The sequence below is a fragment of the Serinus canaria genome, chromosome 5 (genome assembly GCF_022539315.1).
Source record: "Serinus canaria isolate serCan28SL12 chromosome 5, serCan2020, whole genome shotgun sequence".
In the NCBI taxonomy this organism is placed as follows: domain Eukaryota; kingdom Metazoa; phylum Chordata; class Aves; order Passeriformes; family Fringillidae; genus Serinus; species Serinus canaria.
Genome location: NC_066319.1, coordinates 55,424,108 through 55,439,633, shown reverse-complemented (window position 1 = coordinate 55,439,633; position 15,526 = coordinate 55,424,108). Strand labels below are relative to the sequence as shown.

General features: G+C 44.1%; 1 protein-coding gene across 5 annotated transcripts in view; it reads left to right on the top strand.

The window, feature by feature from the left end:
* SYNE2 (spectrin repeat containing nuclear envelope protein 2) overlaps positions 1 to 15,526 on the top strand; it is a 176,297-nt gene that overhangs the window by 1,841 nt on the left and 158,930 nt on the right. The window lies entirely within an intron of this gene.

Below are 15,526 nucleotides of genomic sequence, written 5' to 3'. Positions count from 1 at the left end.
AGGTGACAGGGGAGAGGAAGCCCTGGTATCTGCAGGTGGTGGCAGTGGGGATGAGTTGAAGAGAGAGGGATGGGTGGTGGCACTGGAATTTGGAGGTGAAACACCATCAGTGACCACAATAACGTTGTCACCTGATGTATGCAGTGGCAATGTTTGGGCCCCCCTAGTGTGAAATGCTGTACAAACACCTATTCAGAAGTGTATAAATTAATGTTCGTTCTTCCCTTCTTCCTAATGAATTGTAATGAATGATAATTACTTTTTTACCTGAGTTTTCTATAAAAACATGTTTAAATAAAGGAACTTTAATACAATTCCTTACAAATAGCCTCAGGAAACTCTATGTTAAGTGCTGCTGATATCAAACAGTGCTAAGATTTGAGCATGGTGGTTTAAGAGGGGCAAAGGACCTGTAGTGTAATGCTCCTTGGGGGTTCCTTCCAACTCAGGATCTTACATGATTCTGGATATTCTAAGAAAGGAGCTAACTTTCTCCTCTTAAATCTGACTAAAAGCTCAGTAAAGTAACTCAGAATTTTGTTGGTGTCAGTAGCACTTGACCAGTCCTGTAGTGTGCCAGCTATTTTTTATTTAATTGTCAGGCAAAGATTTTAAGCAGAGACACAATGAAGTAATTCAAGGAGCAGTGTGCATTGCTGGCTAATGATCTAATAGCTTGAAAATGCTTTATCTCCCTAGCTGCTAATTTTAAGTTTTATGTTGAAAGAGAAAGTAAGAAAAAAAACCCCAACCAGTTACTGTTTGTTTCTTTGCAGTTTTTATCTGTATGTTTTGTGTTACTCCTTGTGATATGTTTTGGGAAAGATTGCTTGCATGCTTTGGGAGAAAATGGACCACAATTTAGCCCATTTATTGAGTTAATAATGCATGTTGTAAAACCCCTTTTCTAGTAATTATTCCACAAACAGTGAGTTCAGCTCTGCTCCATTTCCTCAACATCTGAATATAGAAAGGAGCTAAAGAAAAAGTCCCAAAGCTGGTATGAAGATGGCCAGCTTGGGAGATCAGGTATAAAGAGTCTCATTCATTTTGGTTTATCTGTAGTACAGGGATATGCCCTTGCTCCATGAATCATCTCCTGACATCTGTTTGCAGCGCTGTTTTCTTAGCATCTGCAGTTCTGTTTTAGATCCGGGCTCTCAATGGCTGGGTTTGTGCTGAAAGATGCAAAGAGACAATCCAAGCTCTTCCTAGTGAAGCTGTGCCTTTCAGCCCATTTAGCCAATTTATTTTCTTCCCTGAGGCACAATAAATACCGGTTTTAAAAGTCTACCAGCTGAGATGCTTTTTCTGTGTTGATGCAGAGATGCTTATCTGTTGCTTACCACAACTGAAGTGTTTCCCCAACACGATTTGGCAGTGTGAGAGAGGATGGCCATGGGCTGTGTCCTGTTGAAGGGATGAGCTGTGTGTGCACCACGCCTGCTCTACCTTTCCTGCAGATTTTTTTGAGCTGTTGTGGTACTTCTAGATGTGGGAGAGGATGTGGTCTTGAAGGAATGCTCCAGTGATGGCAAGGACCCACTCCTAGCAACGTGCCTGTTTGAACAAGTAGTTGGATTAGGCAGTGGGATTATACACAATGTGGAGTGTGGAGCACTGCATGAGTAATGCTTTGGATGGATCCATAAGCTGTGATTAAAGGGAAGGTGACATTTCATACACCTCTCACCTAATCTTTCCTTGCTTTAATTTTATCTCTGGATGGTTTGGGTGGGGGACTCCTGTAACTGAGGCAGAGGTGGCCACATAGACACTGGCAGAGCAGGTTGAGCTGATTTTGCTATTTTTGGTCTCTAGAGGAGGAATCAAGACCTGACTTTGGTCAGAGGGAGTTTTTTACTTCAGCTGATGTGGATGAATTGGTCAGGAATGTAAATGTATGGGAGTACAACTGGAATATTCATGTTAAGGGACAGGCAATGTTCACCCCACTGTCTTTGTGCCAGCATGCAGTTCCTGCAGGAGGAGCAGGAGTTTATACCTGCAGTAGAACATATAGCTGCTGGACTATGAATCATAAAATACAGCTTATGTTATCCCATAGGACATGAATTTGACTGCCTTACACTTCCTGGACTGACTTGTATCCTGGAGAGCATGAAGGGTGCCAGTAGCAAGCAGTCACTGTGAAGGATGAATGTATTTTGGCTAGGGATAATGCTGAGAGGGGAGAGACCCCTCTTGTTTGGAGCATTTTCTTTGCAGAAGGATTGCAGTCTAAATACTGTTGCTGAATACTGGCCAGCTTCCTGCCATCTTCATGGATCACACACAACTCCTGGTGTAGGTGAGGGTACCAAGAAGACAACCTCTGTAGATCACATAAGTGACAGTACTCACAGCGGGAGATGAAACAATCTGCTCCTGTGGAGATGCAGAGAGATCAGGACCGGGACAGAAGAGGGAGTGAGGCTAAAACTACTGGTTAGCCCAGCTTGTGTGCATAGCAGAAAGCTGTGTGAGGGAAAGAGCTGGTGTAGAACAGTCTGTTATCTCCCCACAGGAGGGGAAATGGGATGGGGCATTGACTCCAGGCATAACTTTGGTCTCGTAGGGAGGCATGTTTGCTTTCTAACCTTCCTGCAGCCTGCTGATAACTCCCTGCACAATGCAACTGCACAGATTGGCTGGAGAGGTTTTTAAGGAGCTGCTGATGCTGGTACAAGCAATACTGTTTGTGACCAGGGATGAGGAAGAAGAGAAAAGAATGGCATTAGTTATCTGAGCTTTAAGACTTATGCTGCAAGGTCTATCAAAGGAAATGGCAATTAAGATGGAAAACAAAGCACTTGTAATTACTTTTGTGGAAGTGCAGGGAGGAGGCAGAAATGTGTGGTTTGCAGGAAAAAGTTATGTTTTCTGAATTTTCTGGGTTATTGGTTGCCAGGAAAAAGACCAGGAGTTGGTTAATGGTGAAGCAAAGCATTTAAGCAGAGAGGGGAAGGAATACTCTGGGTACCCCTTGGTCTGTGACTCACAGCTTGTACATCCATCCATGAAGTTGTTGTAGAGACACCTGAGAAACTCTGTTCAATTTCCATTGGAGAACTCTGTGTTGTGTGGTCTTGTGTTGTTAATAACCAGCTAAATGATGCAGGGAAAGGAGCAAAAGCTGACTCACAAGAACCTTGTGCAGCCTCTTGGAGGCTCTTGAATCGTAAACAATGTGCAGCTCTGCTTGCAGGAATATTTGGTGAAATATGCAAGTTCAGTAACTCAATGAAATTCTTCTAGCAAAGCCAGGCCCAAGGGTGAAAGTGGTTGTGTATCATCTAGTTACAAGGTGTTTCTGGGGAAGGGAGGCACAGAGCACTTGGAGGGTAACCCGAGGGGGTGCTGCTTTGTTTCCTTCCTTTCCCCCATCTTTAAAAGTCCGCAGTTCATCTTGCCAAACTCTATAACATAACTATCTGCACGAAAGACAGTTCTCCAGACTCCTTTCATAGTCACTGGAGAAGAGCACACGCTTTTGAGCCATGATTCATCCACGCTGGGTTGGACATCTAAAAATACATTGGACAAACTGCCCTAAAAGTGCCTGTTCCTCTCCATTGTTTCTGCTGAGCTCAAACAAAGAGCACTTACAGAGGTACTGCTCCTGTGGCTGTTTAGCGTCAGGAGAGCTGAATCTCGGCCAAAGTGTCTCATGTCCCAGCAGAGCATCTAGGAGGGCTCTGAGTGTCCTCATTTCCACCAGACTCAGTGTTGGTTGTGCAGTGTAAGGCATTTGGCTGTACCTGAGACTGGGGAGCAGGCAGCAACATCTAATTTAAATTCACCCTTCACCCCTGGTCAGTCCCTGGACTCAGACAAGCTTCGGGCTGGACCTGGCAATCTGCTATAAGAGGCCGAAGGGGATTTGCAGAGTGGCATTTTCAAGGTCACACATCAGGTTAGTGGCAGAGGTGAAAGCAGTGAGGACACTGTGGGCTCCCAGGGGTGTGCTCCTTCCCCTGCCTGAGCTCCTCACAGCTGCCTTGCAATCTGCACTCCTGGGGGTTGAGGCTGGCACTGGCTCTCAGTGGTGGACAGCACCTGGTAGGTACTCACTTCATTTGGCTGGAAACCTTCTGCAAAATTACATAGGCTCATCCTCCTTTCCCTGCCCTTTCGCTTGCAAAAATCTGTAGTTCAGGCACAATGCTGAAGTATTGTGCACCCATGAGACTGCTGAGGGTGACTGTATGTGTGCTCTCAGTCACAAGCACTTGAACCTTGGCGTAAATATGCAACAGTTCAGTCTTGTCATGGCCCAGGACAGCAGGTGTGGCTGTTCCCTGGTGGTTGGGTGATGTGTGGAACCTCTTTAAACAGACACATCCACAGCATGCAATAGATAGATAGATCTGAATGCAAACCTCAGGGAGCCAGACCCTGGTCACCTCAGAGGTGTTGCCATCATAGTGTTACTTAGCAGTCTGGAAAAGAAATCACCAGCTCTTGTAGCAAAAGCCTATCTGTGCTGGTAAACCAGGTAGGCTAAGGGTAAAATTCCTCCTGTGTGGAGAACTAGTTCACAATAGAAGGACTTCTTTTGCTAAATGAGCTAAATGTCGAGGGAGAGACTTTGCTGAAGAAATTTGCTTGTGTAGCAGAGATACGAAGCACAGGCAGGCACTGAGTGTTAAAAGGATCCTGTGCATGTCTGATTCTAGACAAATACCAGACTATTCTATCTTTCCTGATACCTGAGAAAGAATATGATAGCCATGAAATAGAAAGAACGTGTTGTCTGAGCCAGAATTTGATTCCTAAAGTTCTTTTTAGGGGGTCTGTGGGTGAACTCCAGGAGGTGAAACAGATTGCAATTTGACCCCAGAGAGAACAACTGGGGAGAGGAGGGAAAGAGCAAATTATTAAATAAGAGCTGGGAGAAAAGCCAGTCTCCAAAAATAAACTTTGAAGATCAATTCCAGGTATTTCCTGGCATTGTCATCCTGTTTCTTCAACTGCTCAGCCTGTAACAAGTGGTTTCACAGTTAAGGCTGACAGATTTAGGGTTGTTTGGTAAGCTTTTTTGTTGTTTCTTATGCAAAACTGGGTGGAATGTTGATGACGAAATACCCCTGGGATGAAGAAAGCAGAGCTTGTTATTGTAAGAGGGAATCAAGAGCGGGACTGGCTTTGTTTAGGGGAAGTGAAAAGTCTGGATTTTCTTCCCAATTACATGTCCAGGTCACCTCAGGGGGTGGAAGTGGGTATCTGTGCAATTTAGTGTGAGCAAACAGTGCTCCTGCAGAGCAGTTGTGTCATCCTGGTGCTGTAGGTAGCCTTGGAATGCCTTACAGATAATGTAGGTGAGTGAAGGCATCACCTTTGCAAAGCTCAGAGGTGACTCTGAACATGTTTCTTCTTGCAAAAATTCTGCGAGAAGCCAGTCCAGGAGTTCCCTGTACTGAAAGCCAGAGTGTGAATTGTGGGGAAATTGAAGCATATCCTGTTCCAAGGGCTTGTGTTGGTGATCACACGCCGTCTCCCTGCTGGGGTTTCATTCTGGATGGTGACTGCCAGAGGTGTGTCCCTAAAAACTGTCCAGGGACACAGACACATCTCGGTGGGCTGGAGCTGGCTTGGGCTGGGGCTGGCTCATGTCTTACCTCACCTGCTTGGCCCGGGACAGGATGGAGCAGCAGCTCTGCTTACGCAACACGGCCTCTGGTGCTTGACTGGGCTTGCCTGTGAGTAACTTTGGTGTCAGTAATGCTGGTGCCTTTCAGCCAGGGAGATGCACGCGGCTCACGGGCATCTCTCCTGGTTTGTCTGCGTTGTAAGAAATCCTGATTCTCAAAGAAAGCAGCCTGGACACCCTGTGGTTCAGACTTGGATGGGAAGACTGTTGTCACCCTGAGTGTGCAGAAGTGGAATGCATAAGTAAGGCATTATTTAATCTGGGCTGCTTCTAATTTGGAGTACTTGGCTTTGCAATTGCACCTGTATTTTATTTTTTTATTTTGCATAGCAAGAAGAGTTTATTCTAGCAGTTTACTGTGCAACACCAGGTTCTTTCTCTTGGGTTGTCTATGAGCCCTTGGGCTGTTTGGTCTTCTCTGGCATCAGCACTGTCAGGAGTAACAGTGTTTGGCCAGGTTTTCACTGCACACCAAAAGTTACTCTACAAGCTTGAAACAATGCTATAAATCAGAGATGTATGTTTGTGGGTTTCTTTTCTTTCCCCTAAAGCAGCTAATTCCTTAAAAGCAAAGACAAAGATATTTTATTTGTTTTAAATGGACAAGGAAAGTGCTTTTCTTAGTGGAGGAAGTCCTGCACAGTCAGTGTGGGAGATGCCACTGTTGAGGGGCCCCTTTTGTATGTGCAGAACCAGCACAGGCATGCGAGTGTGCAGGCTGTGCTTGTAGAAAAGCTGCTCTGCCCACAGACCTTGAACTACGTGGGACAGAAGGCATAAAACAAACAAACAAGACCCTGAACTAGCACTTTGAAGGGAATTTTCAGCTGGGAGAATTATAGGGACATGAAGAATTCATTCTTTGGAGAGGCAGCCCCTCCAAGTCAGAGGAGAGGTGTGCTGGGGAAGCATACTAGCTTGCATTTCTGTATCCTTGCTTGGACATGCTTGAGAGAGAAGCTGATGAATGCACAGCTGCCAGGCTAGGACCTATCATTTAAATTGTAATTTGCCCTTCAAATTTGGCAAGCTTCATTTTCCTTTTGCTTGACAAATCTCTTTTGTGTTTTTCTTCTGCCTGTGTAAAATAGTGAGCACTGCTGGAGAGAGCTACTTGCAGTAGATTCATTTTCTCTGCTATATTTAGCAGTCACAACAAGTTTGTGATCCCTGCAAGAATACTGCCAAAAAGTAGATGGATTTAGCTTGAGACATGCCCTTTCTCTTTAGGCTCCCAAATCCACTCTGCAGTTCACTTTCCTCCCCTTTCCTGGCTCTGTTGTGCAAACATTGCTCTGCTGCTTCTAGGGGTTCTGCTCAGTCAGAACAAGTCCCTAGTGGAAACTCCCGTGCTCAGATTGCCACTATCCCTAGTGGCTTTCTCTTTTCCTAACTTCCTAAAAGAGCAGATGACTGCTCTTCAGGAAGGTCTTTCCGATCAGTGTTATGATTTAATTTAGATACTCCAGGCCTTTTATTGCTTAGGAGAGCTTCGCTCAACAGAATAATGTGTTTGTTAACCATCTGACTGTTTCCTTTATTTGGGGAAAAAGGGAATTGGGAAGGCAGTGGGAAGGAAACATTTGTATTCCTTCAAAGGCAGAATATTACTAGGAGCCTGTTTCTCATGAATACCATGCCATTAATGCCAAGCAGGTGTAGTTGTTATATATTGCTATTTTAAATATCTTTACCATGTAAAGTGGTTCCAGTGTTCCTGCGAGTCTGTATTAAAACACTTTCAGTTGCAATCCAAGGGAGGGAAACACTTGTAAATAAGAGTAACAACTTACTGCGATGCTTCTTGCTTGGTTAGCACGGGAAGTACAGTCCAGTTTGTCCCGATCAGGCGTGAGAGCTGTAACTCTCTGTGATTGCCGGCCATTCCCGCCCCCTTCCCGTCCCTTCCCTACTGTACAGCCGGACCGGGGCCAGGAAGCCGAGGAGGGGCTGTGGGAGCGGAGCTGTGCGCTGGGAACTGCCCAGCCCAAGGTCAGGGGCCTGTCTGAGGCCTGTCCGGGCCCTGCGGCGCTGCCCGGCCGCGCTGCGCCCTTTCCCCTTCCCTCAGGAGGCCGGGCACGGCGTGGCTACTCCGTGGGACAGCCTGAGCCCAGCTAGCGGGGCAAGCGGCCAGTAGGGCTGTCTGTCGTGGGAAAAGGGGGAGAGGCTTGGAGGAGTGAAATGACAGCGATTGTCCTCTTGCTGCCTGTGGGAAATGACAGCGATTGTCTCTTGCTGCCTGCGTTCCCAGTTAGCCCAGCCCGTGGGAGGAGGTGGTGCTGGTGCGCTGGGTGCAGTTCCCAGGTACAGCACGGACCTGGAGCCAGCCCGTGGTTTTGTGTTGTTTTTGTGATAATCCTTCCCCACAGCCCTGTTATCTGCGGGAAGCGGCCTTGGAGCTGCTCTGCCTGGCTGGGGAGTGCAAGACCAACCCCTGCTCTGGAAAAGCTTTTCCATTCTGGCCTCACAGCAGCAGATGAATGGTTTTTTGGATATAATTGGAGGCTTCTGGGCATTGCACAGGTAGCTTTGGGCTGGGATGTGCTCATGGCTTTGTGTTTTGGAGCCCTTGACAGTGATGGAGGCGTAAAGTCACCATGGTGTGTTTGGCTTCCTGCATAGCAGTGGACGCTGGGGTGATGGAGGGAGGTGTATGGCATCAGCCTCCTGAGCTCCAGGCATTCAGCACTCCTTTTTTACCTTAACAGCTGTGATTTAAAGTCCTGAGCAGTTTTCGTGTTTATTAATAATATGGAAAATCTTGGAAACCAGTTGAAAACTGAATTGTTTCTGCAGTTTTAGTCAGTGTGCTTTGGCACTGCCTTCCCACTTGGGAACAGATAAATGTGAGATAGGCTCTTATTCCGAGGGCGAGTAATTGCATCGTGCTCCTCTGTGGGTCAACCTTTGTGACTGTGTGAACAAGGCTTAGCTCTGTTAATAAAAGCATTTCTCTGTGTGTGTTAACATCAGCATGGAGTTAGTGCAGTTTTCAAACTGTGTAATTGTACCAGGATGACTGATATATTACCACCCCCCCAAAAAGAGAAAAGGTCAAGAAAGACACTTAGCTAAGAGTGTTTTAAAATTGATTAACACAATGAGGAGATCCATTGTGCTTCTGTAACAAGAAGTGTTACTGATGTGTAAATCAAAGACAAACTAGCAACATTTGCTGGCCTTAAAAATGGTGTGGCTTTTGTATACTCATATGCTTCTCCTGGCTGGTTTTCAGAAACTATAAATAGATCACTGGGAAGTCCCTGTATAACAAAAATGTACTGCTGCTGCTTGTCATAAATAAACTTATAAGAGCTGCCTTGGTCTTGTGGCTCTTCTTCTTTGGAGGAGTCCTTACTTGTCCACTTGGTTCCAGAGCATCAGGTCACATGAGACAAGATCATTTCTCTGGCAGTGGGGTGCAGCTTCATGTCCAGCTCTGAATCCCCTCAAGATCTTATGTTCTCCAGGCTTGGTGTCTTGCAGATCTATCTAATGCTCTCTTGATTCTACCTGAGCAGAGTTGTTCAGTCTTTTCCAAGCTTTTCTCTTTTGGATTCCTTCATCTCCAGCTACTGATAGCGTAGGAGTACCCAAGGTCAGGCTTATTTCAACTTCATCCCAGGCAATGCAGAGTCTCTCTTGTGCCACATGCACTAATACCACTTATTAAAAGACTGGCTGATACCCATCTAATGCTCATGGGTGTTTTGTAGGATCAGGAGGCTATAGCCTCTTTCCTGTATCACCTTCAAAGGGATGGAAACCTAATGGGTGCACTTTTCTTCCTCCAGGGAAGCACAGAGAATATGTCATTATTGCGTATTGCATGATGACAAATAATTATTTTTTTGCCAGACATAGAGAAGTTGTCAGGACCTCAAGAGAGGACGTCAAGGCAGATGTGTCAGTGATGCTGGCCAGATTTTTGCCATCCTGAGAAGTGTGTCTTTGAAGGGAGGGGAATCAGCATGTTTTCTGTGTGATCACATTCCAGTTGGGAGTGTGATACAACCTGAGATGGCCCGGAAGAACGATGTTGGCACACGCTTTAAAAGTGGATGGAATGAACTTCAGTTTGGAGTAGGATCTGAAAAAAAAAAAAAAAAAAGAGTGTTTGAACACAAAGGTGATAGGTCTGTTTAAAGGATACATTTTCTTTCTCCTCACCACTGAGTGAAAATGTGGTGGAACCATTGTAAGTGAAGTCTTGAGGAGAAAGCAGGACCTTCAAACTGAAGTGCTGTGTGAACTTCTCAGGCTTAACAGAGCTGTGAGTACATGAGAAGTGATGGGAAAAGAAAATATGAAAAAGTGAAAACCAAACCGATTTCATGTGGGTTTCCTGTGATAATTATTTAGGTCATGGGGTCATGATTTGGATGCCAACAATTTGTCTTTAGGGAGGCTCTGTCAAAGTTACAGAAAGACAGTTTACAAAAACAATCTGGCTTTGACACTTTCAGAGTGTCTTGAGCACTTTGCAAAGCTCAAGACTCACACCTCCAAATGTTGCTTCTTCTTTCTGAATCTAAAATAAACAGAGATCTTTGTTAATTGCCAAAAAGGAAAGGGTCTTCAGTTGGTCAGCATTGTGGAGCTCTACTTCCTTTGGATTGGTTCACCAAAGATAAAAATCTGCCGTTTCTGTTCATGATGTTGGCTTGGCTCAGTGCATGAGTAATAATAATCTGTTGCTAGGAACAGACTTCAGTTTACATGGAGAGGCCTCTGTGGAGGGCAGGTCTTTGAGTCCCTGAGTGGGTCATAAATAATCAGTGGCACTTCAAAGGAGGAAAAGTAAAAACAAGCAGTTGGAGATGCCATGAAAAGATGTCTGCAATTCCTATTGCAACACCAGTGGAAAGCATGTAACCAGCATAATTGGGAAAGTATGGGGCATGGATCTCCAAAGGCAAAACCAAATGAAGCAGGGATTTACTAACAGTGGGTTATAATATTCACATCCCTCTAGCTGGGCTTGTTTGCAAGATATCTGCTGCTTTCAGCTTTCAGGAGTGCAAAACTGAGCTAATTTCATGGCATATGATTTTTCAAGACTGGCTCCTGGGGAGGGCCTTGAGGGTGCATCTGTGCGTGGATGTGCGCAGGTTAGCTGTGAACTCGGGGGCTAAAAAGGTTCTTGCCTGGGACAATGTGGAAAATGCTAATTTGCCCTGCTTTCCAAGTACTGTGCCCAGCTGCTTTGTAGAGTTATCTTTAAATTAATTGATGAAATACCCATTTCCTGTTTTAGCTGTAGTTACAGGCATTGTTTTTGAAGAAGGCAGTGAACTGCTTGGTTTTCCATGCCATGGAATCTTACCATCTTCAGTACTTGGAACAGCTGAAAGCCAAGGTTTGCAAACCACCCTGATCTGAACTAATGTTAAGGCTGTGAAATCCTTTCTAATGAATCCTCTAAATCCATCTGAAACTTTTTTCACCCTTTCTTCTGAGACAAGAATGTCCTTATAAAGACCCTGCTTAAGAAGAGCATCTCTTAGGTCTCATTAAGACTTAAGCCTCACTGGAGACAAGGTATTTAAATCAGTGTTGTCTATTCTTATGATAATGGAATGCAAAGCCTGGGTATGATTATTTTCAGGTTAGTTCCTTGAGATTTGCAGTCTGCTACTTGCTCTTGGGTTTCTCTCTTATCACTGTGCCTATGTGTGTATGTTAATGCCCAGGATTTTCTGCAATCTGCTGGCTAATATTAGCTGAATTTGGTAGAGTAAGGGAAATTACACTAGAATGGATGTGGTACAACTCTGCTAATATAATTCCCACCAATATTTTTAGGAGCCTGTTGTGAAAATAGCTGGAGAGGTAGAGGAAGAAGAGTTTGAGTCTGAGGAGTGCCATCATCACAGGGAAACCTTTTGTTGATAGTTTAACCATTTGAGCTGCAGATTGAGCCCAGGAGGCCAGGAATTTATCCCATGGAGAACACCATGGAAAACTTTCTTCTCCAGGAGGACATTGCTAATGACACTTCTCTTGTGTGACTTACCTGCGTTGGAGAAAAGATGAGCTTGCACAACAGCTCTGGTGCAATTCACATAAATGAATCCACAGGAAATAGGATCCCAGTGTGCCTGGAACTGCCTCTTTGACTCTGTGATACTTCACAGGCTATCCCAAGGTGAAAGCAGTTAATGCTTTCCTACATTAATGCTAGGTTCTCCAGACAGAGGGAAGGACAAGGTCATTCTCTTCACCTCTGTTTTTATTCCCCAGTGACAAAGTGTAGTTTGAAAGCATTTGATTTATTTTTCAACACTGTGGGTATATATTTCCTAGTTGTCTTGCATTTCTTGGAGGGGAAGGGATTAGTTTAGCTCTGCAGTTCATTGAGTTGTTATGAAACAAAATAACTGACTTAAATATGAAGTAGAAAAGATGATCCTTCCTACTGCCAATGACAACCATTGCTGGTTGGTGGTTTTAGACTCTTCAGAACTTGATTGTTTTAGACTCTTCAGAGGCTGTAATGATATAGTTACAGTTGACAATGCTGTATTTGAATGAAATTTGGGGCAGAGAGGTGGACAGAGCAGGCATATTGTCCCTGTATAATCCCTTCTCAGACAATCTGTACCTTGTACCTTTTAAAGAAGACTAATCCTTGCAGGTGTGTCCTCCAAGACTGTGTTTGTGTCTCCCCTTCAAAGCAGCTGTGGAGTCTTCTCTCGGGGCAGGGCAAAATGCATCTGCTGTGTTGGGTGGTGAATTGAGAGTTTGAGGGACATGAAAGCTTTAGCATAAATTTACCTGGTATTAGCTGTGTGTCTTCATAACCTGCACTGTGGATTCATTAAGTGGATGTCTCTAAAAGAAAACAGTTTAGAATTTCCCATCCTTTTGGGAAGGAGGCCATAAATTGACTTTAAAAGAATATAAGAGCATATGCTTTTCTTATGATCATGTGCTGTAATTTAAGTTAATTAATTAGTAAATTAAGTAACAATTTCTTCTTTAGACCTTAATATACTTTCTGCTTTGAAATCCTGGAAGTTTTATTAGCTTTAACTACTTTACTGGTTAGAGATCTGAACTGAGATTGGGGTCCCATCACATGAAGTGCAGTGAAGCACATAAAAAGAGACTCTATGTGCTGTGTTGTTGCTGTAGCTGGCAAGGGTTGGGCACAGAGGAGGAACAGTCACAGAAAGGTTAAAAATACACTTTATGTTGTTTATGAAATGTCCACCAGTTATTCAGGCTCTTGCATACTTTCCTGTTATTATAATGGAATTTTAATGCCAAATCCTGCTCCTTTTCCCTGGACTGTAGTCTCAGTGACTCTAGCATCATGCAAGTTAATTGAACATAAATTGGCTCTGCCCATGTCACCATCTCAAATGTGGGTGCTTTGAAATTGAACAGATATGTAAGTTTCCACTTACATATCTGGGAGTTTGCTTACATACTTCCCACTTGGGCCATTTGTCATCATCTTCAAGGTGGTGATCAAAAAACCAAATTAAAGACTTAGTCATAACCAAAAAACATTAAGGCCACCTGACATATTGTGTTTTCAGACTTTGGGTTTTTATTGCTTAATCTTGAGAGAAAAAAAGAAGGGAGTTTCCCAGGAAAGATTGCCTTTCCTTGGGCATAGCTGTGAGCACTGGATTCTTGCTCAGCCATTGCCCTTCCTCAGTTCCTGTAAGAGCCCAGTATTTATTATAGAATTCCAGGTTGGAAGGGACCTCAAGGCCCATCTTGTCCCATATTTTGTGCTAAAAGCATGGTCCAGACAAGATGGCACAGCATTCTGCCCTATCAAATCATAACAGTGCCAATGTTGTGGAATCCAACACTTCCCTGGGGAGATTAGTCCAGTGAGATTGTTCTATGAAAATTTTTCCTCTTGTGTTTAATTAAAATCTCCCCAGCAGTAACTTGTACCCACTACCCCTTGTGTTTTCCATGTGACTCCTTGCAAAAAGGGAGTTTCAATCCTCTCTGTGGGCACCCTTCAAATCCTGGAACATGGTAATAAGGTCTCCCCTTAGCCTTCTTTTCTCAAGGCTCACCAAACCCAGTTTTCTCAGCCATTTCCCCATACAAGCCTCCCAGTCATCTTTGTGCTCTTCTCTCACCAGCCTGTCCACATAATATTCTGTACAGCATGATCCCAGACTGCACCCAGTATTCCAGGTGTTCTGACAAGTGCTGAGCAGAGTGGGACAGTGATTTCTCCATCTCTGCTGGTGATGCCCTTGTTCATGCTGCCCAGCATTTTGTTGGCTTTCTTGGCTAATTTAGATACCTTATGATTTCCATCATAACCTCAAGACTTGGCTTGTTTATGTCACTGTTCTTGTGCCAGCCAAAGATCAAATCATTTTCTTCTCCTGTTTTTGCTTGCTAAGCAAGCCAAACTCCTGTAAAATATGGGTTTTTTTGATTATCCAGAGAGGTCTGACCTTTACCTGGCTCAGCTAGAACTCCCCTTGCTCAGATCTGGTGCCTTGAGTTGCAGTTGTAAGCTGTTGGTGACTTGCAGAATGCTGCATGGTCACTGCAGCAGCTGGAATCAGTGCTTCAGCCATATCAGCTAATATCTGTTTCTCTGGAAATCCAGACACTTTTTTTGTTGCCTTTTTTCTCTCTCTGTCTGGCCTTTGCTTGTCATCAGTAAAATGATGTCCCATAGCAGGGGGGTTGGACTGATGGTCCCTTCCAGCCCAAAGCATGCTGTGATTCTAAATGTGGGCAATAACCCCATGTCTCACCTAGGTGCTGTAAATGTTGAATTGATTGATGTTTGTGAAGTGTTCAGATGCCAGGGTGGTGAGTGCCATAGAAAATCTTGTGAGTGACTCAATAATCCTGTCATCAGAGCAGCTCTTGGATAAAGCACAAGGACACACATTGTTCAGGGTGAGGAAAGTAAAATATTGAAGAGTTCCTCATGGAATGCATGTTCTCCTTTCTGCTCTGAAAGAGACAGTGAGGAAAAATAGTATAGAGTGGAGTAAACAAAGGCTGCCTCATGATTCATGTGCACAAGGGAATGGATGTAAGAATTTCTCTGGCATTCCTTAATGTTGTAGTTCCTGACTCATCTATTCACACCCTTTATTTTGACATATACTTGGTGGATGAGTTATTAATGTATGGTGTGGAAATCCTAGTGCTTCTGGTGAAAAGGTTACAGTTGTGTAGGTAACAAAGTTTGTTTAAGAGTAAGACCTTAATTAAATTTCAGCTTAATTACTTTTGGAATTTGTTTAACTTCTGGGCTCGTGGTAAAAATGAGTCTCTATCTTAAGCATCCAGTTCTTCCTACAGTGGCAAATTGAACAGTACTGCAGAACGAGGATCTCTTGTAGTTTATTAAGGAAGATAAAGCATATTGTTTTCTACAGTTGCATCAGTATGAGGGAGATATCTAGGGAGAGAAAAATGGAGGAGTTGGAAAAAGAAACTCCTTCATGGGAGTTGAGGAGTAACAAAGGTACCAGACAGAGACAACAGTTGTGTTGATTCTGTATGATAACTGCTGCTTTTTCATTTCATCTTCATTGTTGCAGATTCTGCTTGAATTGTTTCCATATTATCCAGGCAGGAAGGGAGGACTGAAAGGTACAAGGATTAAAAAACTGATGTTTGGCAGCTACCAGTCTGCAGAAGGCACTGTGAGCTTTTGTCAACTTGGCTTTCTCAAAGAAAGCAACGGTGTTTGAATTTTCTTAATCCTGGTGCTTTTGTTTTCATGGCAAGACCCATTGGGATCCTAGTTTGTACTCTGGAGTGCTGCTGTTAGAAAAGAGTCAACTGACCAAGGCTTCTGTTCCTGCAATGGGAACAGTCACTTTATTCTGTATAAACTTAGGGAACAGCTGACCAAGGGAAGAA